Genomic DNA, 14,447 nt, shown 5'->3' on the forward strand with positions numbered 1-14,447 from the left:
TGCCAACTGACCTTATTTTGTACAGTAAACGTTTATGGGGAACTGTGCCAAATGCTTTTGCAAAATCCCGTCTACGGGCCTTCCTTTATCTAGATGGCAACTCACCTCCTCATAGAAGGTTAATACATTGGTTTGGCAGTAACGATTCTTCATGAATCCATGCTGATTTCTGCTAATGATACCCTTTTCATTACTAAAATCTTGTATATAATCCCTTATGCCCTCCAAGAACTTGCATACTATTGATATTAGGCTAACTGGTCTGTAATTCCCAGGGATATATTTTGGGCCCTTTTTAAATATTGGTGCAACATTGGCTTTTCTCCAATCCGCTGGTACCATTCCAGTCAGTAGACTGTCAGTAAAAAATAGGAACAATGGTCTGGCAATTACTTGACTGAGTTCTCTAAGTACCATCGGGTGCAATCCACCCGGGCACGGTGATTTATTGATGTTAGGTTTCCCAAGTCTAATTCTAATTCTGTCCTCTGTTAGCACAAGGACAAAGACAAAACACAAAGAGTCCAACGTTCATTAGATAGTGACCAGTGAATCAATTATAATTATAATTCACAAAGACTTCCAGAAACACTCCTCCACCACACCGTCGTGACTGTGACTTCAATCCCCTTATGTGTACACACTCACCAGCTGATTATGCCTCACACTGCCGTGTTTGGCTACAGATGCTTAAACCCTCTTTTCACAGGGATGAAGAGTGACAGATCTTCAGGTGTCAGTCAGAGGCAAATGCACAGCTCCCGATTAATCCTCTTTACACACTCCACATGTAAATGAAAAAAACACAGCCTCCGATAGTGTAAAACCTTCACACACTTTAATCTCATAAAATTTCACTGCATTGCACTCACATGTGGAATATCAAAGGCACACAATAAACAAATTGCACAGCACTCCAAGACCAAAGTAGCTGGATATGGCTTATGAGATAGCAAGATAGCAGCTGTAAGGCTCACTACTCCTCGTCCCTGCCCCCATCAGTAACCACTAGGTTAGTGATGGCGAACTTTGGCACTCCAGATGTTTTGGAACTACATTTCCCAGGATACTCATCTACACTGCAGAGTGCATGAGCATCATGGAAAATGTAGTTGCAAAACATCTGGGGTGCCAAGGTTCGCTATCACTGCACTAGGTGTATGTTGGTCAGCATTCCGTGTCTACCTCAATGATCTTTCTGTAGCCACGCCCCTGAAATGTTTCGTCATAGAATTGACCTAATCATGGGATTTTTGCACATTATTATTTATTTAGAGTGGCAGCAAGTGTTTTTGTTGTTTTGTTTGACATTATTTTTTTTTTGTGTAAGCGCAGTGATGATACACAGGTGTGAGAGTGGAAGTGTGTATTATTGTTTTTAGTTTTGATTACTGAAGCCTCCCTGATTCTCTTGTGAAGATTAAATTCAATACCTCCGCCATCTCCCTTATGGGGCCAATATGGTCTGTCCTCCCTTTTTTACTGTTTACATACTTAAAGAATTTCTTGGGATTTTTTTTGCTCTCCTTCGCTATGTGTCTTTCATATTCTATCTTAGCAGCCCTAATTGCACCCTAAGGCCCCTTTCACACGGGACGGATTCATAATGATCCGCCCCATGAACATCCGTTTGCTCAGCAGGGATCGCTCTGTTTATCCCCACTGAGCCGGCGGATGACAAAGCGGTCCCTGCACACTGTGCAGGGACTGCCCTGTCAGATCTCCGCTCTCCTCTATGGGGAATCGGATGAACACGGACTGTCTGTCCATGTTCATCCGATCCGCTCTGCAGACGGATAGAAAAGACGGATGCATGTGTGAAAGGGGCCTTACATTCCTTGCTGAATTCTTTACAAAGATGGAATGCTAATGATGATCCCTCAACCTTGTATTTTTTGAAGGCCTTCTCTTTTGCTTTTATATCCTTTTTTACATTGGCGTTAAGCCATCCAGGACTTTTGTTTGCTCTTTTAAATTTATTATTACCCAATGGGATGCACTGGCTAATGCCCTTATTTAATATGCTCTTAAAGCAAACCTATCTCTCCTCTGTGTTCTTTGTTTCTAAGATTTTATCCCAATTTATGCATTCTAGCAATTTTTTTAGTTTAGAGAAGTTGGCCCTTTTGAAATTCAGTTCCTTGCATTTCTGATGATAGAAATAACACTTGGCTTTACCTAGCTTTTGTACTTTTGCAACATGTATGTCTACACACACACAGGTTGTACATTCTGCTAGATTTGTAGCACACATCATAGTAGGATAGCCATTATTAGCCATTATCTTCCTCCTCAGTAGGGATGAGCAGAACACTCCCCCCCCCCCCCCCCAGTTTGGTTCGCACCGAAACATGCGAACAGACAAAAATTTTGTGCGAACATGCGAACACCATTAAAGCCTATGGGACACGAACGTGAAAAATCAAAAGTGTTCATTTTAAAGGCTTATATGAAAGTTATTGTCATAAAAAGTGTTTGGGGACGTGGGTCCTGCCCCAGGAGACATGTATCAATTCAAAAAAAACATTTTTAATATGACCATTTTTCCAGGAGCAGTGATTTTAATAATGCTTAAAGTGAAACAATAAAAACAAAATATTCCTTTAAATATTGCACCTGGGGGGTCCTCTTAGTTTTCCTGTATAGTGGTGCATCTTTCTCGTGTGTTTTACTGCGCCACAGCAAAATTACATTTCTAAAGGAAAAAATTTAATTTAAAATTGCTTGCGGCTGTAATGTATTGCCAGATCCCGGCAATATAGATAGAAATCAATGAACAAATTGGTGTGGGTTCCCAGTCCATACCAGGCCCTTCGGGTCTGGTAAGGATATTAAGGGGAACTCCATGCCCACATTTAAAAAAAAAACAGCATGCCCCCCCCCCCCCAAAATCCATACCCGACCCTTCCAGTCTGCTATGGATTATAGGGGGAACCCCACGCCCAAATAAAAAAAATGGCATGACCCCCCCCCCAAAATCCATACCATACCCTTATCCGAGCAAGCAGCCATGGCAGGCCAGGAAAGGGGGGGGATGAGTGAGGGCTCCCACCTCCTGAACCATAGCATTTGGCGTGAGGTTCCCCTTAAAATCTATAACAGACCTGTTGCCATGCCAAAATCTCACGGGGTTCCCCTTAACCACTTCAATATGCTGAATATCTAGTCTAGACTAAATGCAGAGTGTATATATATATATATATATATATATATATATAAATACACTGCCACTAACCTGTCTGCTTAATCTAACTCAGTCTATCTCTGTGCACAGTCACACATTACACATGGCCACTATGTAAGCTGCCTTATTTAGTGTGGGGCGTGGACTGAGTCCCCATAAACCATGATTATGCAACAGAGCGTGCTGTGATTGGCCAAAGCATGCAGGTCATGCCTGTTCAGCCCCTGCTCTGCACCCGATTGCCTTTGTTTCAGCCTACTCACCTGCTGCTTTGGGGTTCACCCTACTTCCAGCTCCTAGACCCTCTTCATTGGCTCTCATACCACTCCGCACTCCCATCCACCTGTCTACTCTACCAGGGGTTGTGAGTTGGACACCTACAGGAGACCACCCTCTGCCCAAGCAGACTCACTGGTTTGGTAAGTGGAAGTCTGACACTGCCCCTTGCCAATGTCTACCTGTCTGACCACATTCCTGCCATCTGCTTCTTCAAGGCCTGTTATGACATCTGGCACAAGTTCCCGCTCTTCAGCTTTTATTTTATCGCAAGATCCAGTTCTTCTGCTTTCCTGGACTTACTACAGCGCCCGTGACACTCTCTGCCCTGTCCTACCCTATCACCAATCCCCGGGGGGCAAAAAAGACAAGATGTGTAAGGGTGAGCCCTCTGAATTAGCGCTACATATGCAAACTAAATCGCCTCAGGGTGCTTTTGCTGCCAGTGTCCGTCTGAGTTTTCAGAAGAGATGGGTCTTAAGCTTCTCCCTGAAGGCCAGATAGTTTTCCTCTGAGCGGATGTCCGCGGCCAGAGCATTCCATAGCCGTGGTCCTTGTACTATGAACTTTCCTTCCCTTTTTAATTTGTAATGGGTCTTGGGGATGTGGAGGAGGTTCTGGTTAGTTGACTGGAGAGTGCGACCTGGGGTGCAGTGCTTTATTTTGTCACAGAGGTATTACAGGCCTTTTCCTTGTGCACATTTGTGAGTGAGGCAGAGGGTCTTGAATGTAACTTGATCCTTCACGGCTAGCCAATGGAGGGTCCTCAGGGATGGGATGATTGATTCCCATGGTTTTTTTCCAGTTACCAGGCTAGCTGCTGTGGACGGTTTGTAGACTTGAAATTTGGTATTTTGGAAGTCCTAGGTAGAGGGAATTTGCGTAGTCGAGTCGGGAATTGATTATTGTTCCAACTACTGCTGCTGTATCTCATTCCGGGATCAAGGGTGTGAGTCTATGCAGTAGGCAAAGAAGGTAGTGGGATCCGCTGACTACTGATGCTATTTGTGCATCCATCGTCATGTCTGAGTCAAAGAGGACTCAGAGCAGGCATGTACTGGCCATTGGGACTACCGGGGGTTTCCCGGTGGGCCGATGGCTCAGTGGGCCACTCTGATGTAAGGGGGCTGGTGATGGGACACTCTGATATAAGGGGGCTGGTGATGGGACACTCTGATGTAAGGGGGCTGCTGATGGGACACTCTGATTTAAGGGGGCTGGTAATAGGACACTCTGATGTAAGGGGGTGTTGATAGGACACTCTGATGTAAGGGGGTGCTGATAGGACACTCTGATGTAAGGGGGCTGGTAATAGGACACTCTGATGTAAGGGGTTCTGATGGGACACTCTGATGTAAGGGGGTGCTGACAGGACACTCTGATGTAAGGGGGTGCTGATGAGACACTCTGATGTAAGAGGTGCTGATGGGACACTCTGATGTAAGGGGTGCTGATGGGACACTCTGTTGTAAGGGGGCTGGTGATGGGACACTCTGATGTAAGGGAGTGCTGATGGGATTCTCACAATGTAAGTGGGCCGGTCTGGATGAAGTCCAGGGCCAAATTTCTGTCCCAGTCCAGCCCTGACTCCGAGGCTTTTTGTTTTAGTGCTGGGGGTAATAGGTTGTCCGAGGATGGTGAGTGGTGTGCACATCGTGCCAGGGTTTTTGTTTCGGTTTGCGTGAAGGAAGAGGAGTTCTGTTTCAGATCCGTTGAGTTTAAAGGAGCTCTCCATCATCCAATCATCGATCAATGAGAGACAGTTTTCCAGTGCCTGGTATTGGTCTTTTTTTGTTGGTGATGCGTAGGTAAAGTTGGATGCCATCCGCGTAGGAGTGATAAAGTAGATCTTGGTTGCTGGTGATTTTGAGGCGTTGGCGGAGATAGATGTTAAAGAGCACGTGTGACAAGGGTGATCCTTGAGGGACTCCGCATGTAATTTTCCGTGCTTCCGAAGTGAACGTTCCTAGTTTCACTTTCTGAGATTGGTTTTCTAGAAAGGATGCGAACCAGGGTAAGTCTGGGTCTGCAACTCCAGCGACTTCTGTGAAACAAGTGAGCAGGGTTTTGTGGTCTACTGTGTGGAACGCTGCACTGAGGTCAAGCAGCACCAAGAGACACGATTCTCCTTCATCTGCTGCTTCGAGGGTGTCATCCCAGATTTTGAGGAGTGCAGTTTCTGTCCCGTGGCCAGGACAGAAACCCGATTATAGTGGGTCCAAGAGTTTATGGGTGTCCAGATGGAGTTGTAACTGTTTACTACTGTTTTCTCAAGAATTTTGGAGAAGGTGTTGAGGCTTGTGACAGGTCTGTGGTCGTTTGGGTCTTTGGGATCGAGGTTGGGCTTATTTCTGAGGGGTTTGATTGTGCCTTGCTTGAGGGAGGTTGGGACGATTCCTTCTTTAAATGACTTGTTTATGAGGTATGTTATAATAGGTGCCAGGATGTCAGTACATTCTTTCAGACGTTTTGTGAGAATTATGTCGTTTGGTGCTGTGCTGTCTCGGGGGTTTCTGATGATGGTTTTGGTGGTGTCAATGGTGGTTGTAGAATCTTTGTGTGCTTTTTTCTTCCTGTTCTGGCCCAGTGGGGTTATTTGCTATGTTCTGCTGAATTATTTCCCAAATGGTTTCAATTTTGTCAATGAAAAAATCAGATAACTCATTGCAGAATTCTTGTGTTTCGTTTGCTGGAGACTCTAAACAGGTGAGGTTCATAGTCTGGGCGACTAGTTTGAAGATTGCTCGAGGGCGGTTTATGGCTTTTGAGATGGTTTTGGAGAAATGTTCTTTTTTTGCTATGAAGATGGCTTTGTGGTATCTTGTGGTGAGTTATTTGTAATTTTCTGTGGTTTTCCATTGTTGGGTTCCTTCTCCCTGCTCCTTCAGCTCTTCTGCGTTCTTGTTTCAGTGATGTAAGAGAGTCATTGAACCAGCCCGAATTGTTTTTGCGGGTGGGTGTTCTGCGTATCGGTGCGACTATGTCTGCTGTCTGTAATAATGCTGTGTTAAGGGAGCTGAGTGTGTCTTCATTTGAGTAGTTATGGGTTAACACCGCTATTTTGTTGGATAGTGTAGTTTTGAAGAGTTGTGAGTATAGTTTCTTCTGTGATCTTGTCCATTGTATTGTCTTTGAGTGTGTTGGTATTTGGTAAGTGATGTTTATTTTGAATTTGATCACGTGGTGGTCAGTCCAAGGCAATGGCATGTTATCAAGTGTGTTAATATCCATGTTTTGTTTGAAGATGAGGTTGAGGGTATGGCCTGAAGCATGCATGGGAGCATTTATCATTTGCTGCAGGCCTAGTGCTTTCAGTTGGTTGATGCAAGTGGTAGCGATGGAGTCCTGGGAGGAGTTTGCTCAGAGATTAAAGTCCCCAAGTAGCAGGAGATTTTCAAGGTATATGTAGAGATTAATTCGATAAAAGGCGCAAGGAAGTGTGTCTTTGGTCCCGGTGGTCTGTAGCACAGTAGAATGTGAAAGGTGTCCTGGGGTTTTGCTTGACATTGAAGTGTGAGTGTTTCCATGAATTGCAGTGAGCTCTGTAAAGTTGGTTTTGTGAACGTGAGGTGAGATTTGTAGATCACTGCTAGGCCACCTCCTCTTTGACCGACTCTGTGCTCAGTTAGGATGTGGTAGTTCTCAGGCCCTAACTCTGCTAGAATGGTGTCACAGTCAGGTGTTAGTCAGCTTTCCATGATGAAGAGACAGTCTGTGTTGTGTTGAGTGATAAAATCTTGAATTTCGTGTTTGTGCTTGACTGCTGATCTAGTGTTGATCAGGGCACTGTTTTGGATGGTTGGTTTTAAATTTGTTCTTGAAAGTTGTTCTTTTCGAAGTATTGTTAGGGTGGTGGTTAGTAATCAATATCTCATCACTTTAGTTTCTACAGGTACGTGACTTGTGCTGTACAAAATTTTACTGGTCTCAGAAAAATCATATTTTCTTAGAAGCACAGTACAGGACAAAGGATTTTTAGTCTTTAACCATGAGACATCCAAAAGCAGTCCAACTGAGGGGGGTTCATAACAGAAAACAAACAGGTCCATGTAACCAGTGGGTCAAGGAGCACTTCACAGAACTCAGAGAGCAGCTTGTAGCACCTTGTACTTGGTGATGAACATCCACCTGATAAAACCTGTTAACTGAAGACCGGATGGCAGCCTTACAAATCTGCGAAACAGATGTCTGATGCATCTGATATTTGGTAGAGTGTACTCAAACAGGGATAGAAAGGATCCATATCCTGTACCAGTGCTGTATTTAGGTTTTGTACTGCCCTAGGCCTGACTAAACTTGTGCTCCCCTAATTTAGATATGAACCACCAGTTTTTGTCAGGGCCACACCCCTCCTTTTTTAAGACCCGCCCTGTCAACAAATACATTTTCTATAGTATATATATATATATATATACATATATATATATATATATATATATATATATATATATATATATATATATATATATATATATATATATATATATATATATATATATATATACATTTCCCTTGATTGTAGAATATATATATGCTATAAAATCTTCAGATTATAAAACATTTAATAATTTAATAACTACAAGAATTAACAATGAGAAATTCAGTTTTATATAAAACCGAGTTTTGACACGGATAATATAATATGCATTGCACATTACACAGTATGTTGTAGAGAAGAATTATTTATACTACTGATCTTAGCTAATACATAAGATATTATCTGGGAATTTGTTTTAGTTAAACTGGGACCTGCTCTCCTATATGTGCTATCATGTCCCTGGATTAGTAAAATTACTCGGATCTTGTAAGATATTTGGACTTGTGTTTGCTGCCACTGATTGTAATCATAGGATTATTTCACTTGTATAATGACTAGGAATTCCCTTGTCATTATACAAATAAGTGAAATAATCAGCCCCCCTCCCGGCCCAGTCTGCCCCATAAGACTCGCGCTACACTAAAAGTGTAGCATAAGCCGGCGGGGACTTTTTTTTATATGCGGGGCAGGGGGCGGATTTCTTGCTGCCCCCTCCAAAGTGCCGCCTTAGGCCTGGGCATTGTTGGCCTAGGCCAAGATACAGCGTTGTCCTGTACACTATAGGAATGCATGATGTCTTATCCATCTATCAATGGTGGAATACTCTGTGCGAACCCTTGTGAAATAAAGGAAGAAATTTGATTGTCGAAAAAGAGTCTGTAAGTGAAAGGTAGGCTGTTACAATGTGTACCATGTAAAGGCAGTGAAGAGAAATTACTTGGGATGTTTTGGAGCAGGACATAAGGAGGGGAGAACAAAGTCCCCAAAAAAGTGGAAGGAGAAAATCACTATAAGGAGAAAAAGCTTTAGGCCTGAGGATAAACCTGTCCTTGTATTATACCAGTAAAGACTCTTTACAAGAAAAGATTACTTAATTAGAGAAATATTGCACAGAAGTGATAGCCAATAGAAATGCCACCTTGCATATGAGGTCAGACAAGGGAAAATCCCTTATGCCTCGTACATACGATTGGAAATTCTGCCAGCAAAAGTCTGATGTGGGCTTTTGGTCGGAAATTTCGTCCGTGTGTATGCTCCAACGGACTCTGGCTGGCGGAATTTCTGCCAGCGAAAGATTGAGAGCAGGTTCTTTATTTTTCTGACGGAAAAAGGTTCCGTTCGTAAATTCCAATTGTCTTTAGCAATTCTGGCGTGCAAAATTCCTATGCATGCTGTGGCAGCAAGCAGGTAAAGTCACCTGGTTGTATCCAGGATGGGAAATATGTGTGCCCTAGATTTAGGCTTTATGCAGACCTTTACAATTAGAGGGGAAGAGTTAATGAGTCCAGCTGAAGTAAGTGGGCTCATTAAGACCTCTACAAAAAACCCCAGCATGCTTAGGGAGATGCTCCATCCTGGAACCAGTTTTTGTGTTGTATAGACTGGGGAGTGTGACACCTGTTCTGTGCGGTGAGTTAACGCCTGTGTGGGAAACCTCTACAACAGGGACAGGGACTGGGGCAGCACAAGGCTGTTCTCAGTTGTTAGACAGGGAATCTAAGTGTGTAGTTAGAGGTCAAGCTGACCAGGATTTATTTTCATGTTTTAATTTTGTTTGGCTTTTATATGTATCACTGCATGTAGCATAAATAAACCGCATCTTTTGTTTTTTTGCACCTACAACGCTGTCTGCTGTGCCTGATTTTGTGTTGTGAACCCATCCAGGGGGTCACACACACCCGCTGCCGAGCTAACCCCTCACAGTTGGTGGAGAATTTTGGCAGTTTTTTTTTTTTAAAGGCCAGCATGGAGGAGATACTGAGACAGCTGGCTCTAGCAAATGCAAATCAGCAGCAAACAAATGCGGGTTTACAAAGGAGCCTTGCAGCCCAGCAGCAGACAAATGCAACTTTGCAGCAGAGTCTGGAAAATCAGCAGAAGGCTCACCAGCAGAGTTTGGAAGCTCAGCAACAAGCCCAGCAGCAATCTGAAGCCCGCTTTATAGACCTGTTGCAGAAGCAAGAGCAGAGTTTTCAACAGAAAATAGAGACATTAATACAGCAACGTCCGCAGACCAATGAAGCAAGTGGTTACAATAATACCGCATCCTTTGGTGTGAGCCGTTTATTGACAAAAATGACTGGAGAGGATGATCCGGAGGTGTTTTTGACCACATTTGAAAGGACTGCTGAAAGGGAAAAGTGGCCTAAGGAGCAATGGGCTGGACTGGTGGCCCCTCTGTTAACTGGGGAATCGCAGAAAGCTTATTATGACCTAGAGCCTGACCAAGCAAAAGACTATGTGGTGCTAAAAGCAGAAATATTGGCATGGCTGGGTGTCACCCTGGCCGTCCGGGCTCAGCGTGTGCATAATTGGACTTTTCAGGTTGGAAAACCCCCCAGGTCTCAAATGTATGATCTCATTCACCTGAGCAGGAAGTGGCTGCAGCCAGAGACTTTGACCGCACCAAAAATTGTGGAACGTGTTGTTATGGATCGTTTCCTGAGAGCTCTTCCTACTGCCATCCAAAAATGGGTAAGCCATGGAGACCCAGAAAATGCAGATAAACTTGTGGATCTGGTTGAGAGGTACTTGGCTACAGAGAACTTGACCATCTCTTCCAGGGACTCACGGACTTTCCATCCTAAGACCAGATCATCCCCAGTGGCGGGTAAGATGACTCCAAGGGGTGAGGGTGGAGAGAGTGAGAGGGTGGGGGTTCTACCTAAGGTCTGGCGGGAGCAGCCCAGGAAGCCCATGCTGCAAGAGACAGTGAAAAAGATTATTTGCTACCGCTGCCGGCAAGAGGGACATATTGCAGCCAATTGCCCCGTTGTGGATGAGCCTATGCAATGTGACTTTATAAGGGAGAGACGTCAGTCGCTGTTTGCGACAGTTGCATGCACTGCCATTCGGGGACCTGAGAAACATTTATGTAAAATGTGTATTAATGGTAGAAATGTTGATGTGTTGCTGGATTCAGGTAGCCTGGTAACATTGATAAAAGCTGAATTAGTTACTACAGAGGTCTCTGGGAAGAACAGGGTGGCTGTTATTTGTGTGCATGGGGACACCCGAGAGTATCCTGTAACTTCAGTGTTTTTTGAGACCCCCAAAGGTAACCTCTCTCATCAGGTGGGGTTAGTGTCTCACTTACCACATGATGCTATTGTGGGAAGGGATTTTCCAAAATTCTGGGAACTCTGGGATTGTCCTGAGCCCCCCACTGGTGCCCCTATAAACCAGGAAGATGACCAGAATTCCTCTGGGAGTGGTGAGGACTCTCCTGAATTTCCCTTGTCGGTATTGGCGGGGGAAACTCGAGAAACTGGGGAGGAGCCAACATCCTCAGATGAAAACATGCCGTCTGTGGAGTTTTCGGATCTTGAGGTTCACAGGGAAAATTTTGCCACAGAACAGTTAAAAGACCCCACCCTAATAAAGGCACGGGAAAATGTGGTGAAAATAGATGGCGAGTTAGTGAACCCAGATAAGACTTGCCCTTATCCTTACTTCACTATGGAAAGGGACCTGCTGTATCGAGTGGCTCAAAGGGCAGAAGAAACCATTGAGCAACTTGTAGTGCCCAAACCTTACAGGAAGTTGGTGTTAGAATTGGCTCACCGGCACATTCTGGGAGGTCATCTGGGGACAGAGAAAACCAGAGAGAGGGTATTGCAGAGATTCTATTGGCCTGGGGTCATGAAGGAAATAGAAAATTATTGTTCCTCCTGCCCTGTGTGTCAGAAGTCGGCACCTATGCCACATTTCCGTAACCCGCTGGTACCTCTTCCTATCATTGAGGTCCCCTTTGAAAGGATCGCAATGGATTTGGTAGGTCCGATAATGAAGTCCGCCAGGGGCCATCAGTACATTTTGGTTATATTGGACTATGCCACCCGTTATCCGGAAGCAATTCCTCTCCGAAATACCTCGGCCAAAACCATAGCCAAAGAGCTATCTCTTGTTTTTAGCCGCGTGGGTATTTGTAAGGAACTGCTTACGGACCAAGGTACACCCTTTATGTCCCGGGTTATGAAAGAATTATGCAAGTTGTACAAAGTGAAGCAATTGCGTACATCTGTGTATCACCCCCAAACAGATGGGTTGGTTGAATGATTCAACAAAACCCTAAAACAAATGTTAAAGAAGGTGGTGGATAGAGATGGAAAGAATTGGGACTGTCTAATACCCTATCTGATGTTTGCCATTAGGGAGGTACCCCAATCCTCTACGGGTTTCTCACCCTTCGAGTTGCTCTATGGGAGACACCCAAGAGGGCTGCTGGATATCGCCAAGGAAACTTGGGAAAATTAGAGTTCTCCTCACAGGAGTGTGATTGAGCATGTCGCCCTGATGCAAGATAGAATTGCACAGGTAATGCCAATTGTAAAGGAACATTTAACCCAAGCGCAGTTAGCACAGCAGAGAGTGTACAACCGTGGGGCCAAGACCCATACTTTTTCCCCGGGGGATAGGGTCTTGGTGCTAGTCCCTACGGTTGAAAGCAAATTTCTGGCCAAATGGCAAGGTCCATATGAAGTAATTGAAAAAATTAGTGAGGTGAACTACAGGGTTAGACAGCCAGGAAGGCGAAAGCCGGAGCAGATCTATCACGTCAATCTGCTGAAAGCCTGGAGGGATAGGGAATCCCTAGTCGCAGAGACTTTGTCACAAGTACAGCCTGATTGCTTAGTTCCTGAGGTTGGAATAGCAGACACCTTATCGAAAGCCCAACAACAGGAGGTTAAAGAGTTTGTACTTCGTAACAAAGAGATTTTCTCTGAGCTTCCGGGACAAACATCTGGCGTAGAGCATGACATTATCACCCCGCCAGGAGAAAGGGTAAAACTAAAACCTTATAGAATACCAGATGCCCGACGGGAGGCAATACGTGGGGAGGTTCAAAGGATGTTGGAATTGGGTGTGATAGAGGAGTCCCAGAGTGACTGGTCCAGTCCTATCGTACTAGTGCCCAAACCCGATGGGAGCTGGCGGTTTTGTAACGATTTTCGACAATTAAATAAAGTTACAAAATTTGACACCTACCCCATGCCGCGTATAGATGAGTTGATTGACCGGCTGGGAACAGCCCGATATATGACAACTCTTGATCTCACCAAAGGGTATTGGCAAATTCCCCTGGCCGAGTCGGCCAAGGAGAAAACTGCGTTTGTAACCCCAGATGGGGCATTCCAATATAAGAGAATGCCGTTTGGGTTACAGAATGCACCGGCAACATTCCAGCGGAAAATGGATAAGATTCTGAGGCCCCATCAGAAATATGCTGCAGCTTACCTGGATGATGTGATTATCCATAGCACAGACTGGGTCTCACATTTGCCAAAAGTACAAGCAGTCCTAGACTCTATCCGGGAAGCTGGGTTTACGGCCAATCCAAAGAAGTGTACCATTGGACAGGAGGAGGCCAAATATCTTGGGTACACTATTGGGAGGGGGGTGATAAAACCCCAAGTCAATAAAGTCGAGGCCATACAGAGTTGGCCACATCCCAACAGCAAGAAACAGGTACGAGCCTTTCTGGGAATCGCTGGCTATTATCGACGATTCATTCCCCATTTTGCTTCTCAGGCTGTGCCCCTCACCAACCTGACAAAAGGGAAAGAGTCTGTCATGGTTAAATGGTCCCCAGAGGCTGAAGAAGCATTTCAGTCCTTAAAAACAGCCTTATGTAGCCAGCCAGTGTTGTACTCACCAGACTTCTCTAAGGACTTCGTGGTACAAACTGATGCGTCAGACGTTGGGTTAGGAGCAGTGTTATCCCAGGTCTGGAACGGGGAAGAGCACCCAGTCATTTACCTCAGCAGGAAGTTGAAGTCCCATGAGGTAAATTACGCCACGATTGAGAAGGAATGTTTAGTAGTGAAGTGGGCTCTAGATTCCCTTTGGTACTATCTGCTAGGTAGGCACTTTGACCTGGTGACTGATCACGCTCCTTTAAAGTGGATGGCTCAGAACAAGGAGACCAACAGAAGGGTAAATAGGTGGTTCCTGGCCCTACAAGAATTTAACTTTACAGTTAAGCATCTCCCTGGTGTTAAAATGGGGAATGTGGATGCTTTGTCTCGGATACATGCGTGTCTGACTGCTTGTGTTACAACCCCGAGGTTGAAACAAGAGGGGGGGGGTATGTGGCAGCAAGCAGGTAAAGTCACCTGGCTGTATCCAGGATGGGAAATATGTGTGCCCTAGATTCAGGCTTTATGCAGACCTTTACAATTAGAGGGGAAGAGTTAATGAGTCCAGCTGAAGTAAGTGGGCTCATTAAGACCTCTACAAAAAACCCCAGCATGCTTAGGGAGATGCTCCATCCTGGAACCAGTTTTTGTGTTGTATAGACTGGGGAGTGTGACACCTGTTCTGTGCGGTGAGTTAACGCCTGTGTGGCAAACCTCTACAACAGGGACAGGGACTGGGGCAGCACAAGGCTGTTCTCAGTTGTTAGACAGGGAATCTAAGTGTGTAGTTAGAGGTCAAGCTGACCAGGAT

This window comes from Lithobates pipiens, unplaced genomic scaffold (assembly GCF_037356315.1).
Source record: "Lithobates pipiens isolate NorthernLeopardFrog02 unplaced genomic scaffold, aLitPip1_a1.2 Scaffold_16, whole genome shotgun sequence".
Taxonomy (NCBI): domain Eukaryota; kingdom Metazoa; phylum Chordata; class Amphibia; order Anura; family Ranidae; genus Lithobates; species Lithobates pipiens.